General features: G+C 38.9%; 2 non-coding genes across 2 annotated transcripts; both read right to left on the reverse strand.

Moving 5' to 3' along the window:
• Window positions 1-6,634: 6,634 nt before the first annotated feature.
• On the reverse strand, window positions 6,635-6,740 carry LOC112083700. The gene has a single exon (XR_002897836.1). It is a non-coding gene; the product is annotated as a small nucleolar RNA R71 (small nucleolar RNA).
• Window positions 6,741-14,547: 7,807 nt separating this feature from the next.
• Window positions 14,548-14,654, reverse strand: LOC112083718. The gene has a single exon (XR_002897854.1). It is a non-coding gene; the product is annotated as a small nucleolar RNA R71 (small nucleolar RNA).
• Between the last annotated feature and the right edge of the window lie 4,201 nt (window positions 14,655-18,855).

The following is an 18,855-nucleotide window of genomic DNA, read 5'->3' on the forward strand; positions in this document are numbered from 1 at the left end:
TGATGAATTTAATCAAATCAAACACAAGGAATAAGAGAATATCTCCATTTTATTAATCAATCTAAAACTCAATACAACTTATGCCTAAACGATTTATTTATAGAAAATCCAAAACACTAGAAAAATCCTAAAACAATAAAAGGAAATTATCTAATTAATTAAATAAATAATAAAAATATTAAAAGATATTCTAAATATTTCTTTGCATCATTCTCTCCAACGACGAGAAGATTCGTCTTCGAATCTTAGCCGTGATCATCAATTCCAAAATTCTGTTTGCTTGAATTCAGTAAGTTCTTTTCTTTTTTCTAACCTTCCTCCAATAATATTCTTCAAACAAAAGAATATTAATTTGTTCCCCTTCAAGGATTTTGCTCGTCCAATAGTGATTAACAAGACGCCACTTAATGAGTTTGGACTTTTTTGCTTTTATGCTCCACGTTATCTTCTTGATTTGAAACCCTTAGGCTCTTTTTCTTCCCGCCCTCGCACACATCTTTTATTTTTCTGTTGATTTTTTTGGGAGACATTGTGGCTTTTTTCCAATGGAATTATCACACTTTGAGGAAAAACGTTATTAGGACTCACGTTTTTCTTATCTTGAACAAGTAATAACACTTCATCTTCTTTTTTAATAAAACCTTCTTCTTTTTGAATAAAACCTTCTTCATCATAAACATCAAAAATTGGATCGCCACAAATTTCTCTGAGATCTTCACACAAATCTTCAGATATAACAAACGGATATGTATCCGTAAAGTAACTCAAACCTTCAACTGTCATGGTGATGGAAACAGAATCGAACCTTGATTGAGAAATCAAAGTGCTGGCTCTGATACCAGTTGATTTAGCGGAAGCTTATAAATAATAATACGAACGGGATAATCAGCTCAATCGAGGGATTCAATAGAATCTTTAGAGACCTGTCAGCTCAACCAAGGGATTTGATAAATCCTCACTTGGGATTTGCTTCGCGCAATCAAAGGATTCGAAGAATCGCTTGAGACCGGCTTCTTATTCTGATGAATTTAATCAAATCAAACACAAGGATTAAGAGAATATCTCTATTTTATTAATCAATCTAAAACTCAATACAACTTATGCCTAAACAGCTTATTTATAGAAAATCCTAAACACTAGAAAAACCCTAAAACAATAAAAGGAAATTATCTAATTAATTAAATAAATAATAAATATATTAAGAGATATTCTAAATATCTCTCTGCATCAGTAATTTACCTATTTCAAACATTAAAAATAATTCAATGAAAATTTCATAAAAAAGAGGGAGATATCGGACTTGCTTTTGAGAAGGAGGGGTAAATTGGATGATTCCCCATGTTTGAATCTCACAAACAATCTGATCCATGATTTTCACACTTGGTTTCTGAAGAACAAGAACAAACTCAAAGACATGACTTTGAAAGAAATTATAAAGTTCTATTCATTTTTAAATTCAAGGGTGAATAATACAAAGAATATATCTGTTTGACCTGATTTGACGTAAATAACTATGGATTAGAAAAATTGAGGTGTGAAGAGATCCAGTTGATCTCATGCTTGCTTTCACCTTAAGACACTACAAGGAGTCTTTAAAACATAGTAAAAGTATCCTGGACGCCAAAGGTAAATATGCAAAGATCCAAATAAGGAAAGGTCTGAAATTGAACAGTTTTGGATCACTTGGTCTGTGATCTCGATTCTGATAGGTAGGAACTGATCTGGATCTAGTCTTGCCCCTTTGTGGGTTCTTAATGGGCCAAGAACATGCAACAAGTCGGACTTTGAATTAAATCTTCATGGCTGGCCCAGAATCCTTAAAACGATGAATATACAGTAAAAACTCTATAAATTAATAATATTGGGACTTTGATATTTTATTAATTAAAAGATTTTAAAGAAATTTTTTTATTTTTTATTAATTTAAAAAAACGATTGTATAATTTTAAAAAGTCCTTTCTAAAATTTAAGATGAGTTTCAAAAAGATTTTAATGTAAAATGAATAAAAAACATCACTATACTTATATTTTAGTAGATTATCTCATGTATATGTTTAAATCAGATTTTTTTTTGGTAATTATTAATTTATGATACTAATGGAACCATATATTTACATAGAAGTTTTGTTAAAGTTATTATCTTATTATCTTATCGAATTGTGTTATATTTTGAATTGGCCCAACTCAAGACTATGTAAAATTATTAATTTATAGTGTTTTAATTTATCGAGCATTAATTTATAAATTTCTATTGTATGTCTTTATTGAGCTATTGGAATTATTGCATGATATTGGGCCTGTTTGGGCTTATCTTCCTTGGATCTTCACTGATGTGTTCATGAGAGACTAGCAAGTACATGGAAAGGTGCTTTGGGGCGGGGCTGGTCCATCTTGGGCTTGTGGACGTCATTCTTTGGGTTGATGACTGATGAGTGATGACCGCATTACAAAGTCCAGGGCTAAACCATGGGATGATGCCAGTGTATTTTGCATGTGTTTGTTTCTATTGTGAACCAGACAGACATATCTTTAGTAAAATGAATGTATCATCCTAAATACAGCTCCACATGACTCCAAACAAATTATATGTGAAATCTAACTCAAATTGTTATATTGACACCAAAGTCCCTCTCAATCCATCAAACGAAAGACCACTTTCCCAATAGGACTCCACTTCCGCATCAAAAATTTCCCGCTTGTTTGGTGTCAAGATATCTTTTTGAGTTATCTTTCATATAAAATTAATTTAAACTCTAGCTACTTGGTGATAAACAAGAGTTTTTGAGGCTCTTACGGTATCAATCCCTTTGTCTGTTATAGCAAAAAGGATATCAATCCAAGGTGTGGAGTTTAGTACACTAGATATTGTGATCAGTTCTTAATCCAAGCAAAACAAGACAATTTGTTTCGAAACAAGTGACTGAAGATAGTTTAAACTAGACTAAAGACTTAAACAAAGCAATAAACAAAGACAGCAAATGATTAAGATGATATGAATATGATGAAACATAGAGTTGTAGACATGATAGTTAGCTAGGGTGCTTTCAGGATTTAACGAAGGAGCTAATGACAATGATGATGAATGATCTAAGCAGCTTAGGATTCTGATCAAGTTTTAATCTTTCTCAAGCATCAAAAAACTAAACCAAACATTGCTCATACCTAATCATCATTAGAGGCACAATGAAAAGAATGCATTAAACACCAATCCTAATATACCATCTATTCTCAAAACAACATTCCCATGTGAAATAAGAGATAGACTCTTGACTTAGCTGGTTCAGGCATTTAATCAAACACCTTTTAGGTGTATGAAATGCCAAAGACCTTAGCTGGGTTAGAGAGATCATCTAAAAGCCATAATTAAGATCAGCTTAAGCAAGACAAAGATGCCTAAATCTAGCTGTAAGCAACCTTAATCAAATCCCTTAGCACCTTAACGTACATAGCTAAAACCATAATGAGGTGACTACTCACTAATCATGATTAACTCTCTGATTCCTTTGCAAAAAAAAGTAGTTAAGCATGATTAGTTGATATGGAAAAGAAGACGAATGAATAGTAATGAAGATAAGATGGATGTATTAAGCTCTCAAATACTTTTGATTCAAAGAAAAGAAAGGAGATATTTCTCTTTAGTTGCCTCTTACACAAAAGTGGCTAAAAAGTTTATGGAAAATGAGATGTTCTTTGGGGAAAAACACTAAAAACTATTTATAGAGTATGGTTCAGACCGGGTCAGCCCAAGATAAACTGGGTACTGACCCGATTCAGTTGGGTCTTGGCGTCCATGGTTCGAGATGGTCTTGGCTCAGCTCACCCGCATTGCCATGTCTCAGCCCCAAGCGCCTGTTCTTGCTAGTCAGCTCCTTTGCTCCTTCAGCCGCAGTCCTATGTCGCATCTCCAAGCGAGTTCTCCTGCGGTTCAGATCTTGTTCTTTTCCCACTCACACTCCCATGTCGCAGTCCCAAGCGAATGTGGGTGTGACATGGGTCATCACCTTCTTCACTCGCACTGCCATGTCGCAGCTTGCTTCCATAGTTAAACACTCTTTGCTGCGATCGAGCCCAGTCGCAAAGCCATGTGGCAGCATTTCTCGTTTCCTCGGCCCACTTGTACTTGAGCTGGCATAACTTGTGGGATATGAATCCAAATGACTCGCGACAAACTCTAGAGGGAAGACAGCTCAATCACCTACAACTTTGCTGAATAGTGCAAGTGCATTCGGGGGAGCAAGGCTTTCTGATAAAACCTAATTTTGACCACTTTTATGGATCACTTTCAATATCTTATGCAGGTGTTTTCACTCATTTTAAAAGGTTTTAAAAGTGTTTTCCATGTTTTGGAGTTTGGAAAGGCTTTTCAGGAAACCTGGAGCTTTGGAATGCATTTTAGAGCAAAAGTACATTTTTGGATAAATTTAGACCGTCAGAAGTTTGGAAAGCAACGAAGACCTTCTCACCGTCTGATCATCCCCAAATTTGAAGAAACTATAGAGGAAACAACCAGCTTCCCAACAGACTTGGAATCAAAGCAATCCAACAGTTAGATCTCCAGATATCATCGATGCACTGAAGGCTGATCAACATAAGTCCAGTCAAGGACATGAGCTTTCACCCGCGGCCAGACTTGTTCCCACCGCGGCTCAAGAGGTTTCACCCCCGGTGGACCTATGTCCGAACCTCAGGTTCCCAACTAAGGCCCAAGACACTTCCTAGACGCCCAAACTTGGAGAAACACTATAAATACTCATTTTTACGTCTTTTGTAAGAGAGCCTCTTTCTTCTCTTTGAGAGAGAACTAATTTGTAGTTTTAGGTTTTATTTTTATACATTTGTAGAATCTCTTCATCGCCACTCTGTCTTCAATAAGAAAAATTTTTCTGCAATTTTTGTTTCTTTACTTTTCTTCTTTCTAAGTTCTAAACCGATGATGATGTCTATCTCAGCCATGTCTGAGTAGTCACCTAGTTGGGTGAAAGGAAAATCCAAAGGGATCCCATGGTCGAATTACATCTAGGTTTTTAGGAAAAAGGATTTCGACTTTTACATGACATCTAGGTTTTTTGGAAAAAAAGATTTTGATTTTACATGATTCTCCCATTCATCCAAATCTCAAACCGGTAATTCTGGATTGATCACCCAGAATCCGATCCTAGATTAAATCCAAGTCACGAGAGTGTTGTATCTAGGTTGCCTGAACTGGATCTTATGGATGTCACCATTGTAGGAGACGAAAGCTACCTATGGAGGATACGTAAGCCGAGATGGATTCCGATCTGCAATGCATTATCTTGTTCTGGCATGAGAGCGAGAGTTAATTGTCATGAATGAGTGATTAGATGATTAGGGTGACGAGAGTTGCTAATCTTACAAGTGTCTATCCTAGTTTCAGAGTCATAGAAAATCTTTGCCTAAATTCCTTGTGTTTTAGAACATGAACCCTAAAGATGAACCTTGAACCCATCGCCATTTTTCATATAGTTTTCAACCGATTTTATTTCCAGCTTTTTAATTCTCTGCATAATTAGAATTAGTGACAAACCAAAATCCCTTTTTATTAGATTAGGTCTATGATTGTTTTTAGCATCGGTTAGATGTCTTCAACACACAAATTCCTGTGGATTCGATCCCTAAGTTCATACTACTGCGTTTGCTGTGCACTTGCAGCTTGTCTAGGATAAAACTGGTGTTTCCCAATGCACCCACATAAAGTTTTGTGCACCGTTGCCGGGGGTTTGTCGCTGTTGACTTGATTTCTTAATCTAATTTTGATTCTAGATCTCAAAATTTTTGAGTTCTGCTGGTGATTTTCTAACTTCTCTTTTTATCTTTGCTTTCTTTGCTCTCATTTTCATTAAAACTTGGAGAAATCCTGACAACATTTTACCGCCCTTAGACGAGATTGACAAACACGAAAGAGAACGTCAAAGACTCAGACAAAGAACGCTCAAGATGGCCAATCCAAATGCCCGTCGGGAAAATCTTTTAAACCGTGATCAAGATGATCACATTGGAGACGATGACCGTGATTCTATTCATGGTGATGACCTAGATGCTGCCCATGAAGGAGATGGCCAGCCACAACTCGATGAAAAGGGAAACTGAGACCCTATAAATGCTGCTCAAGCCGCTGATAATCGAAGGAGACAAGACCAGGTCGATCCAGAAGAAAGAAGGAATGATGAAAACATTGTTCCACCGAATGGTAGAGAAGCCAGTTGACCCATACAGCTTACAATTCCTGCGAGAAGACAGCCCCGCAATAGACTCGTTGCCGATTTCGATGCACCTCACCAGCATTTCCAAAATAGATCAGTTATTCAAGTTCCTACCCCTGCAAGAGGAGATCATGAGATAAAACCTCAGATTGTCTCTTTGGTGAAGCAAAATCAATTCCATGGAATCTCTACTGAGCATCCAATGAACCACATTGATCGTTTTGAAGAAATCTGTGGAATGGTGAGAACAACTCTAGAAACTGTGGACTATGTGAAGTGTAAGCTTTCTCCTTTCTCTCTAAGTGATAAAGCTTTTAGATGGTTAAAATCTATGCCATCTGGTTCTATTACTTCATGGGAAGAATGCAAGTCAGCTTTCCTGAACCACTTCTACACCAAGTCAAGATCGAACCAGCTGAGAAACAAGATACAAAGTTTCCAACAAGGCAAAGTAGTATCATTCTATGAAGCCTGGGAGCGATTTAAAGAATACGAGAGAGACTGCCCTCATCATGATTTCTCTGGAGCAATCCTGCTAATCACCTTCTACAGAGGACTTAAGCAGAAGTATCAACTTTCTCTTGACACTGCCAGCAATGGAGATTTTAGTTCAAAAACTATACCACAAGGGAGGGCACTCATCGAAAATCTGGCTTTAGCTAACAACAACAACAACTCCGAGAATGACAGATCAAAGAAGACTATCATTTGTCATGAATCAAGGGAGATTGCTGAGCTAAAAAGCATGGAAATTCAACTTCTTAAGTCTCAAAATAAGAATATACATGCTTGTGATACTGCTGCAGAAATGAAGAAGATGGAATATATGAAGATGATGGCATATACCAAGAAGAAGAAATCAATTTCGTGGGAGCTCAAGCATCACAGAACCGATTCAGCCCGGCTTTCAACCACAACTTCAGGAATGCCAACTTCAACAATCTCTCATACAGAAGCCATGGAGCCGAGAACTCCCAGAATCAACCCTATCTGCAGCAGCAAAGGAGCTTTCCAAACAAGTTCCATAATGGGAACTTTTGAGGAGGAAACTTCCAACAAAGACCACCTTCCAACCCTCAACAAGCACAGACCATCTCATTAGAAGCAACCCTTTCCTAGCTAAGCAACCAGGCAAAATCGCTTGAACAAACTATGATGCAGACATCTCAAGGCAATGAGAAGTCAATCAGGGAAATTGGAGTGAGGATCGATTGTACAAACAATGACTTGAATGGGAAGTTTGAATCTCTTGCAACCCATGTCAAGAAGTTGGAACATCAGATAGGTCAGACTGCAGATTCAATGAAAAGACAACCAGGAGTCTTACCAGGAAGAGTGGAAGATAATTCAAAGAAATTCTGCAATGCTATGACAGCAGTTTTGGAAGAAGAACCTGTCACAGACTCTAAGGATAAGTCGACACCTGAACCTCTCATGAAAGACTCTAAAACCGAGCATGAGAGAAGCCAAGTCATTCTGGTTAAGGTACCGAAACGCTTGCCTGACACAAAGACTCAAAAAGTCTAAGGATTAAGGGTGTTTTTTCTTTCACTTGTTCAATTTCTGGAATTAGAAATATAGCCTTCTGCGGCTGAACCTTCTTTGGTTTAAATCTCCAGCGGCTAAAAACTTCCCCAGCAATGGCGCCAAAAACTTTGGGCCTCAGGGTCGCAGGTCTTTTGCAAGTCCGTTGGTCCGGAGTTTTAAATTTCTAAACCCTAATGTCTGAATGTGCACAGATGTACATTATCGGACTTAGAGTGTCGATCCACAGGGAAGATGTCTAATCTTCAAGGAAACATCAAAGAGCGATAGTAAGCGAAGTCATAAACTCATGGGGTTTTTGGGCTTTTTGGTTATGGGATCCTAAACTCATCCTAACCTAATATTTACAGGAAACTAAATCTAATGCAAATGAGTTACTAGAGAATATCTACATGTGTTCGACTCAAACTAATGACTCTAAACTCATAGTGGGTGATTTAGACTTCTCCGGTTTACCCTAATCGATGTCTAAGCATTTCCAATTAGTCTCCAGGCGATTTATCCTTATATATTTCTGGATCTGCATGGAACTGGAATAGGTGTGTGTATGATTAACCAACTCTCGTCATCTTAACCAACTAATCACTAAATTCTGACAATTAACTGTCGCTCTCATGCCAGGAATAACATAATGCAATCAAAATTGAGTTCATTTGCTCACATTTTCTCTACAGGTAGCTTTCGACTCCAGTAGCGACTATGTTCTTATGAAGCTAGGTAAGGATGATCTGATACAGCACTCTCGTGGCTCTGACCGATCATTGGCTCAGAGGATATGTCATGAATCTACTCTCATGCAATATATGAACAAGTTAGAAGAGATGAGATCTAGAATATGGTTTAGAAACTTAGAAATCCTAATCGAAAATAGACTCCTATCAATGACTTTTTAGAAACTTGACTCTCTGAGACAAATCTACATGATGTAGGAAATGAGAAAAGACATGAAAGAATGTATAAGATGAAATAGAAAATCTAATTAGATAAAAAGAAGAAAGAACAATGGTTCAGAGGAAGAATTTCCATCTCCATCGCCTAACCCTAAGAAAACAAAGTCTTCCAGGTCATAACTAGGGCTTCTCTGAAGAGAAATGACAAAATGGGCTTTAATGTTGGGCCTTGTGGCTTGGCATAGGTCCACCGGGGATGAAAATCTTCCGGGATAGGTAAAACATTTGTTTGCCGCGGGTGAGAGTCTTCCAGGACTGGTAAATTTGGTCAAGTTGCTCTTCACATAACTATTGATTGCACTGTTGGATTGTCCTGATGTAAGGTGCTATGGAAAGCTTGTTGTCTCCTCTTGATTTTATCAAAATTTGAGCTGGATCAGACGGTGAGAAATTCCTCCTATCTTTTTCTTTAGGTTTCCTGAAAATTGCCTTCAAACTATAAACATACAGAATCATAATAAAAGTTCCTAAAACTGATTAAAACCTTTGAAAATTTGAAATCAATGGTGAAAATGGGTACAAATATGGTGTTATCAGTAATTTAGAGTTATATTAAAATTAAATAAATATCCATCAATAAATAACATAAACTCTTGTTTAACATCTACATAAATGTTAGTTAACAGTTAATTAATATAAAAAACTTTTCATTTTCTGTTAGTGGTTTTAAACTTAATATTTAATTTATTAATTAAAACTTAAGTGGACAGATGTCCCTCTCTCCACTGCTGACATGTCAGAAAGCTGGAGAGAGTTGGTGATCTTTTATATATAAGATAGTTATTATCTTTACCACACTAATGATGCTGCTAGGGTTGGAGGTCGCAGATGAAGTTTTATATTTAAAACACTCTAGTATTTGCAAGTGCGCAGCTGTGCGAAGTAGTACTTAGGGTGTCTATCCACACGGAGAGGTGATCCACAAGGAGAGTTGTTTTTTCTGCAACAACTTCAAACTGGGATTAGTAAACGAAATCAAAGACTCAAGGGGGGGGTTTTGTAGGCATTTGGTGTCACGGAAAAAAATAAAATCAATAAGGAAAAAGAAAAGCAGTAAACTAAAATGGATATGGGCTAGGAATAAAATGAATTTTGGCCAAGCATGGATATCTTAGGGGATATTGGATTTATGCTAGAATTCAAAGCTTCTTGAAAATCAGTTTCTAATAATCTACATGGAACTCAAAAACACAAGGGTATGATCAGCTCGCTGTTGCATAACTAATCAAGTAATCACTCAAATTCGAGTAGTAGCTTTTGTCTCTGGCCACGCGAGAGATCATGCACTATCATACAAGTTTCATCTTTGCTCTTAATACTTATAGATAGCTTTTGTCTCCTATAGCGATTTCGTTCTCTTGAAGCTATGTCTGGAAGCGTAATACAATACTCTTGTGGCTTAATCTTCCTAGGATCAGTTGCTAGTTCATAACTCGAACTTCAAGCAATATAATAGGGTTAAAAGAGATGATATCTAGAACACGGTTAAGAAAACAACAATCATAATCGAACATGGAGTCCTCTTCGATAGATCCCTTAAATCCAACAGATAATCTACTCAGACATAATTAAAGAAAGAAAAAACATATAAGAAGATTGCATAAACTGGATAGGTAGATAAAAAAGGTAAAAAGGGTTTAAGAGAAAGAACTCTATCTCCTAAACCTAAAAGCTAATAACTAAAATTTGGTGCTAAAGTATTATGGAGGCACACGAAATTAGGCCTCCTAAAGTACATATTTATAGGTCTTCAAATCTTGTTAATTCGTCCTTAGGGTTTTCCTTTAAGCGAGAACAAGTTGCGCTTGAAACGTGCCCTTGGACCAAGAATAGGTCGGCGGCAGGTGCGAAGGCTGGAGGACCAGGAAAAAGTGTGTTTGCCATGGCTGCAAGCTTGGAGACGCGGCCAAGAGGGTGTATACTGTGGTCGTGAGCCCTAAAGCCGCGGTTGTCGGCTCCTGAGGTCGAATCTTCAATTCTTCTCTTCCTTCTTTCTTGAGACTGCAGAAAACGTCTTCAGTAAATTGGAGATATCTTAAGATCTAGCCATTGGATTGTCTCCAAACCAAGTGCGTAAGATAGGTGGTTAGACCCTCTATCTTTCTTTCAACATTAAGGTTTATCAGACATTGATAAGCTCTTCATCAGATGTGAAACTTCTAGCAGTCTAAAATTGGCCAAAAACGGATCTTTTTCCAATTTGCATTGATTTTGCTTAAGTAACCTGAAAAGAGTCTTGAAACAATAAATATTTTAAAATCACAATTAAAAATCTTAAAACTGAATAAAGTAATTATTCAAACTTTAGAAAAACATAATAAAAATCGGTAAAAACACGGTGTTATCAACTCTTCCTGACTTAAACCTTTGTTTGTCCTCAAAGAAAACAAAGATCCATGCTTTAAGATCCAAACAAAACAAAGCTTGGAAAAATCTTTACCAGAAATCTTAGAGACCATTGATATATTCATAAATTGCATCATTTAATGTACATATTCTAGTCCAAATCATGTCACATTTGCATGCATTTTAGGTCTTTAGGCATTGTTTTAGGACTTAGGAGATTGCATTAGGTCCAAGAGAGTTTTGCATGTTTTGGAGTGTTAAACAGGTGCTTTTGGAGTCTATTTGGAGTGGAGGATGTGATTCAGATGAAGAAATGGAGTTGAAATGATCAAAAATGGTGAAAATCAGGAATTTTGGGTTTCTCGGCAAAATGCTGTACTGATGGCCGAAGATTCTCGGCAAAATCCTTCCCGCGGGTAGCTCTCTCGGCCAAAAACACGTACCGCGGTCAAGTCTCTCGGCCAAAAATCCCTGGTGCAGATACATTTCCGAAATCGCGTCACCGGAAGATCTTTCCGGCCGATTCAGCTTACAGGGTCTTCAGCAAAGTTGGAGATAATTGAGTCAAAAACCCAGGAAATGTTGAAGCAGGGAATTTGGAGCACTGAGCTGAAAGATACGGTCACCGGAAGACAGACCTCTCTCGCATCCATTCCGGAGCAATCCGATACTCCTGAATGATCGCCTGTCCGGGGAACCTTCCGGTCCGATTCAGCTGTCGGGTGCTTCATCAAATTTGGAGAAGATTGGATCATGTTTCCAGACCAGGTGGAATCATAGAATTTGAAGGCGTGAGTAGAGAGTTAAGCTCACCGGAAGGCACGCCTGTCTCGCTACCGTTTTGGACCGACCCGATGAGTTCTGAAGATTGCGAAGGACGATGCACTTCCAGACCGATTCAGTCTACAGGTCCGTCATCAAGATTTTATATTTTTGAGTACTCTTTCCAGAACGTTTAAGATCATTCAATTTGAAGCCATGAGCAAGAAGATAACGTTTCCGGAATGGACACATGTCTAGAAGCTTCTTTCTGACCGTGTCAATGTACTGCAAAGATGAGCCCTCCGGGGAACCTTCCACTTCCCAATGAGGGTTTCTTCATCAAGACTCGAGATAATTGAGTCCTCGTTCCAGAACAGTTGAGATTGTTCCATTTGGAGTTGTGAGGCGTGTGTTCCGGAAGAATAGAGACACACCTATCCTTCAAGCACCAAGAGCGTGGAAATTGTGCTAAGTGTAAGGATGATACGGTGGAATGCCATGGTCCACATCTGACCGTGGCACTTGATGCAATCCTTCGGCATTTGACACGGTCTCCACACCACGGTCAACACTTGACCGTGGCAAGACAACACTTGGGATCCTTCAGAGTTTCGGAACTTGACAAGCTATGCATCACGACCAGAGGGAACCCGTGGCCCCAAGATTCATCCAAGAACAGAAGCTTCGGCACTTGACACGGTCACTTGCCACGGCTTGAACAAGAACTGCTAGACTGTGGCAAACCTCATCTTTACCCACCAAAGCCGGGTCAGTACTCGGTTTTTTCCGGGCTGACCCGGTCCATAACACTTAGTATAAACACTTTTTTGGGAAAAAACCCTAAAAAAAAAAAAAAGAGATCTTCTTCTCTCTTAGTTTCTCTCTTGCTTTCTTTCCTTTTCAGTGTAAAAACGAGTTTGATCAAGAGATATCTAGCAGATTTAATCATCTTAAGGCTGTTTCTTATCATCTCATCATCTCATTTCTGCTTCTAATCATGATTAACATCATCTCTTGCAAAAGATTAGATGTGTTCTTCATGATTAGTGAGTAGTCATCTTTTAAGCTTCTAGGTGTGTAGAATAGGGTGCTTAGATGTTTGATTTATGATGTTTAGGGACTAGATTCTCATTTCATTTCCTTAGCTAGCTGTTCCTAATGCTAGATCTTTGCACATCACTCTGGTTTAGAGCTTAGGCAAATCTCCACCCACAGGGTGTTTGATGAAATGCCTGAATGAAAGCTAACTAAGGGTTTATGCATTAATGCCATGGGAATGTTTGTTAATTGCATAAATGACATATTAGAACTGTTTCGTAATGCTCATTAGTTCATATTTCACAAATGGGAATTTGGTTTGAAAGTGGATTAGTGTAGAGGTTAATGCCTTCATGAGAGGATTTGTCTAGATTAGAGTTCTAAGTTGAAATGTTTGAGATCATGTGATTGCTTGCTATGTCTTTCTGTGTAAGATTCAGTCTTCTTGGTTGAGAGATTGTTTGGTCACTTATTAGGCTTGATGCATTATGCTTGTTGATTGCTTTATTATATCTAATGGTTGTTAGACTTGATTAAGTGATTAGCAAAGGGATTATTGTCATGGGAATGAATTAATCTGCTTTTGAAGTCTAGACTAAAGAGTAACTTGCATTGCATTATTGTTCGTAGCATCATGAATTGATATCTACAGCACCCTAATCAATGATCACATCTAGAGGTTTAGCTTTTATCATTTGCTTAATCATCATCACTTTGTTTTGTTTGCTTGCTTTGTTTAGTTCATTCATCATAGCTTGCTTGTTTCTTGCTTTATGATTTCTTGTTACTTTGTTCACACCAAAACTCATCTTTGATCACTTGACTTAAGAGCTTATCACATAAACTAGTGCCTAACTACCACACATATGGATTGACACCCCTTATACTACTTTGACAAGGGGATTGATAACCCATCTAAGACTGAAAAATCTTAGTTATCAATTGGCGCCGTTGCCATATTGTGTGGGGATTGTTAGCATTAGTTTCTGATATAGTTTTTGAGATCAAGTTTATTTTGTTTTACTGATCACTTTTCAAGCTCTGTCTTTGTTTTCAGGTTTATGATCACAAGAAACCAAGCCAGAAGACAAAGAGAAAGAGCTGTTCACTTGGAAAGGTTAGGAATGAATCAGCAAGTTGGGAATGAGCATCAGGCTCAAGAAGCTGATCACGGTCAAAGAGCTGGTAATGGGATTGGAATTCAAGTTCAACAGGCTCTGGTCCATCAGGGACACGCTCAGGATAACCAGAACCAAGACCGACCTCAGGTTAATCCACCACAGCCCCACCCAAACCCACCCAGACGTCATCAGCCTCCACCAGTCTTTGTTGGTGAGAATGACCGAGCTTATGCACACCAGTATGGAGCACGAATCAGGCCACCTCCTGTCCAAAACAACAACTTTGAGGTGAAGGCCTATTTGATCAATATGGTTCAGAATCAGAAGTTCCATGGCTTACCTATGGAGGATCCCTTGGAGCATCTGGATCAGTTTGACAGAGTTTGTGATCTCACTAAGATCAATGGGGTATCTGAAGACAGCTTCAAACTGAGATTGTTCCCATTCAGCCTTGGAGATAAGGCACATCATTGGGAAAAGAACCTCCCAAGAGGATCCATCCACACATGGGAGCAGTGCAAGATTGCCTCTCTATCCAAGTTCTTCTCAAGCTCAAGGACTGCAAAGCAAAGGAACCAGATTTCCAGCTTCACTCAACATTCTAATGAGACCTTTGGAGAAGCTTTGGACAGGTTTAGAAGCTACACAAATCAGTGTCCACATAATGGCTTTTCAGAAGCCTCTCTCCTTAGCACTTTATATAGAGGAGCTGTCCCCAAGATCAGGAATCAATTGGACATAGCATCAAATGGGAATTTCTTGGCAAAAGAAATCAATGCAGCTATGGAACTTGTTGAGAACTTAGCCATGAGCCAAGACACCTATGGAGAAGACTTTGATAGAGCCAACAGATGTGAGGACTCTAGTACCCAACAAAGGTTGGAAGAGAAGATCAAAGAGCTGCATATCAAGCTTGACAAAGCCCAGGTTGCCACTCAAAAGCCTATACACTATGTAGGTGAGTTTCAAGAGAGGAGTTGCTTTGAGAACATCAATGAAGTGAGCCTTACACAAGAGGAGCTGAACTACATAGGTAATCAGAACAAGTTTCAGGGTTACAAAAACTTCAACAAGAACCAGAACTTGTCTTATAGAAGAACCAATGTAGCCAATCCCCAAGATCAAGTATACCCTCCCCAACAAGGTCAACAAAGCTTTGCTCAAAAGAATCAGTTCCAAGGTAACCTCCAAATTCAACAAGCTTTTCAGCAGCCAACAGCTCAGCCACAAGGGAACAGCTTCAATAACCAACTCAGCTTCCAGGAACAAAGGCCACCACCTCTTGGTTTTGCCCCACCACCTGTTCAACAAAGTCCTGATTTCAATGTTGTTCTCCAACAGCTCTTACTAGGACAACAAAAGATGGTATCTGACCTGGAGACACTGGGCGCTGAAGTAAAGGCTATTAAAAAGAACAAGGGCATCTGCACTTCTGAACCACAAGTCTCTCTTCTTGGTAAAGCTGTTCAAAACCCAAAGGATTATTGCAATGCCATCTACTCCAATGATGACCACTCAGCTGTTGTGCAAGAAATAGAAGACCTTCTCTATGGTCAAGTCTCTAGTCAACCTGCACAAATTCATGTGGATGAGAATGCCAATATAGAGGATTTTATGGGCTTCTTATATGAACTCAATGAGGACATTGAGAATGAAAGTGTGGGGGCAGCCGGTTCAGTTTTTTTTGTTCAGCAAGGGAATGCTTCAAGGTCTATTGCAACAACAGAGCTGCCACCTGGTCAAGCAAAGCCAACAGATAGTGCCTCCACCCCTGAATCAACTCAGATGAAGCCCACCTCCCTCCCAAAGCTAGGCAACCCAGGGAAGTTCACCATCTCTTGCACTCTTGGCAACTTTAAAGTGGAGAATGCTTTGTGTGACTCAGGGTCAAGTGTTAGCATAATGTCTTAGGACATGATGGAGAAGCTAAAGGTCAAGTCTATAACGTCCTACCCTTCTTCTATCACCTTTGGAGATTCCTACTCCAAGAAACCATATGGGTTTCTGGAAAACTATCCACTACAGGTTGGTGAATGCATAATTCCCACTGATTTTGTCATCATGAAGACGAAGAAGACCAAAGAGCTCCCCCTATTGCTTGGAACTTCATTTCTCAACACCACTGGTGCAATGATTGACTTTGATACTCAAAGTGTGATGCTTTCAAAGGTGGATAAGGATGTCTTTTACCCTGTTACACCTCCTTCAGCTGAGTTTTGTGGATCAGTTGTCCAAGAGATAGAACCGCCTAAGGTACTTGAGATGAAATATGTGGGCAGTGCTGGAATTCTGGGTGGATCCCAATCTCTCTCAGCTGTGGAAATGAAAAAAGAACCTCACACCAACTCTGTTTACAAGGATGGGACTGAACAGCCATTGATCAGAGAGGAAGACATCTTGCTCTCATGGTCTCCTACACTTAGTGATCTAAGGATGATTAACACCAAAAGTGATGGCTCAGCATCAGAAGACAAGAGTATTAAACCTGATCTTTCTTCTCAAGACTTTGATCTCACTCCTTGGGTTGATGATGATGGTTCTCTGAAGTATAAGCTGGATTGCAATGGGAAACCAGGTCTGTTTGCTGAAGTGAGGGCTTGTCTCACAAAGGCCATCTTTGATAAAGACCCAGATGGTATTCAAGAGCTGGTGGACAAAGGTCTCAAGATGGGATCTCAAGGACAAGGGTCTAATGGTTCCCAAAGGCAGTAAACCAACTCAGCTTTCTTGATCAGGACCATTGAAGTGCTGAAAAGCATCAGTGCTCAACCTCACCCCAGCTAAAAACAGGTTTTTCGAAGTCAAACTTAGTGACTTTAAACAAAGTGCTCTTGGGAGACCCCAAGTTTATCCTTGTATATAGATCTTTTTAATCTCTTTTTTTTTGTGTTTTTAGAATGTTTTGATGGGTTTGCTAAGTGATCTCAGGTTCTAGAAAGTGTTCTTGCTCAATGGTTTCAAGGAACAAGTGCAAAGAGGAGCTTAAAGGTGGCGGCCTAATGATTTAAAGGAGCAATGAACTTGAGACCTAAGCCAAGCACCTCGTGATGATCACTACCGAGGTCTCAAGTTTGATCTTCAAGGGACCAAGTGCTACGTGATGCCTTGGGAGAGTCCAAGCCGATGTGATCTTGAGTCTATACCAAGGTGCCCTTGCAACAAGCCCAGAAAACAGGCACCCTCGGCATCACTACCTCGGGATTGCTATACCAAGGGGTCCCTGAACGAGCATGACCAAAGAGGAACGCTTTAGAGATTTGAGTCAGAGCAGAGATTTCAAAGCACCTGCATTCTCCTTCATGTCCAATGCCTCCATTCCATCATGAACAAGTCTGGTAACTCTCCAAAATCTTTGTACATATGCATCTAGTTCTTAATTTTTCATTTTGCATTTTTATTGCTTTTGTCTGTCACTTCTCTCTTATGCTTTTATAACACAGGGGACTGTGTTATTTAAGTGTGGGGGAGGAGTTTAGTGTCTACTAATCATGTTTTCTCTGTTCTTATTTTCTCTTTTGCATTTTGAGTCTCATCTAGTTGCATCTAAATGCATATAAAAATCAGAAAATTTTCACAAAAAAATGTTCATTCTAGTTGCATTCACATTTTTTAGGATCAAGTCTAGTTGCATCATATAGGTTGCATCTTGCAGGGAGTAATGACAGGTTTTCTAGAGAGTACATCACTTTGAGAACTTGAACTGAATATGCTTGTGAATCTTTTTCTATGCTTGCAAAGTCTGAAACGATCTGAATCTGAGAAGCAAGTTTGAATTGAATTCAACTCTAATTAAGTGAGAACCTTGAACTTGACTTGAAAATATCTTGTGATGCATTGTTTGAATAAGCTTGTGGATACCGACATACATACTTGAGCTAGAACCATTGTTTTTACCGCCCTTTTTCCTTAGCTCAAGTAGCTGAATCCGCATCATGGATCAGTTCCCTCACCTTGAACCCATCCTTCTTTCAAGCCAATGTTTGTGTGTGAATTGAAAGGCCACCTTGGATCAAACTTAGCAGAAAGTGTTAGGTTTAGAGCGACAAGGGCAGGTCTCATTGAGTGCTGTGTTCCAACATCAAGGAACTGAGAGTGTTGGCGAGGAATAAGTGTGGGGGAAAAGACTTGTTGGTGAGAGGAAAAAGGTGAGATGAGTGGAAAAGAGAAAGTGGAAATAGCTAGGGGAATGAAAGAAAAAGAAATCAGTCTTGGAGTTTTGAGTTAAAGAAAGTGAGCTATGGTTTCTTGAAAAGAAAGAGTCTAGCCTCTAAGTAAAAGGAAAAGAAAAGAAGCCAAAGAGCTCAAATGTTTTGAAAAGAAAGAAAAAGAGGCTAGAGGTTGCAAAAGAAAAAGAGCTGTGTAAAGTTTGAACTCCATGACTTGAGAGTGAAAATGAAAAGTAAGTCCCCTAGTGAGAGGAAAATAAGTGTGAAAAGTGAGGTTCTTGAGAGAGTGAGCAAGTGAGAAAGCTTTGAGTAGAGGGTGGGGTGTGATGAGTCTTAGCCCTTGTATGCATAGGTTGCTTTTTACCTTTAGCATTCTGCCAAAGTTTGATCATTCATAGAGAGATCCCTTTGCTGCATTAAACCCGCTTGAACTCTGATGAGATCATTTTAATCTCATAGCCTCTCCCTAGCCAAGCCAGCTTGTTTAAACATTGCATCATTAGATTCACCTGATAAAATCTTAATGAATGTGAAAGAGTTGAGAGAGAGAAGACCTTGTGGAGATTCCTTGTTGAGTTGATATATATCTGAGTATGGCTTTGCATTGCATAATTGAGCATGAACATGAATTCTCAGTGTGATCACTTCTCTCAAAAAGTAAATATGAACTCCCAATGCATTCAACCTCTCTCTCTCATTTGTTCTT

Source organism: Eutrema salsugineum, unplaced genomic scaffold, assembly GCF_000478725.1.
Source record: "Eutrema salsugineum unplaced genomic scaffold, Eutsalg1_0 scaffold_6, whole genome shotgun sequence".
NCBI lineage: Eukaryota > Viridiplantae > Streptophyta > Magnoliopsida > Brassicales > Brassicaceae > Eutrema > Eutrema salsugineum.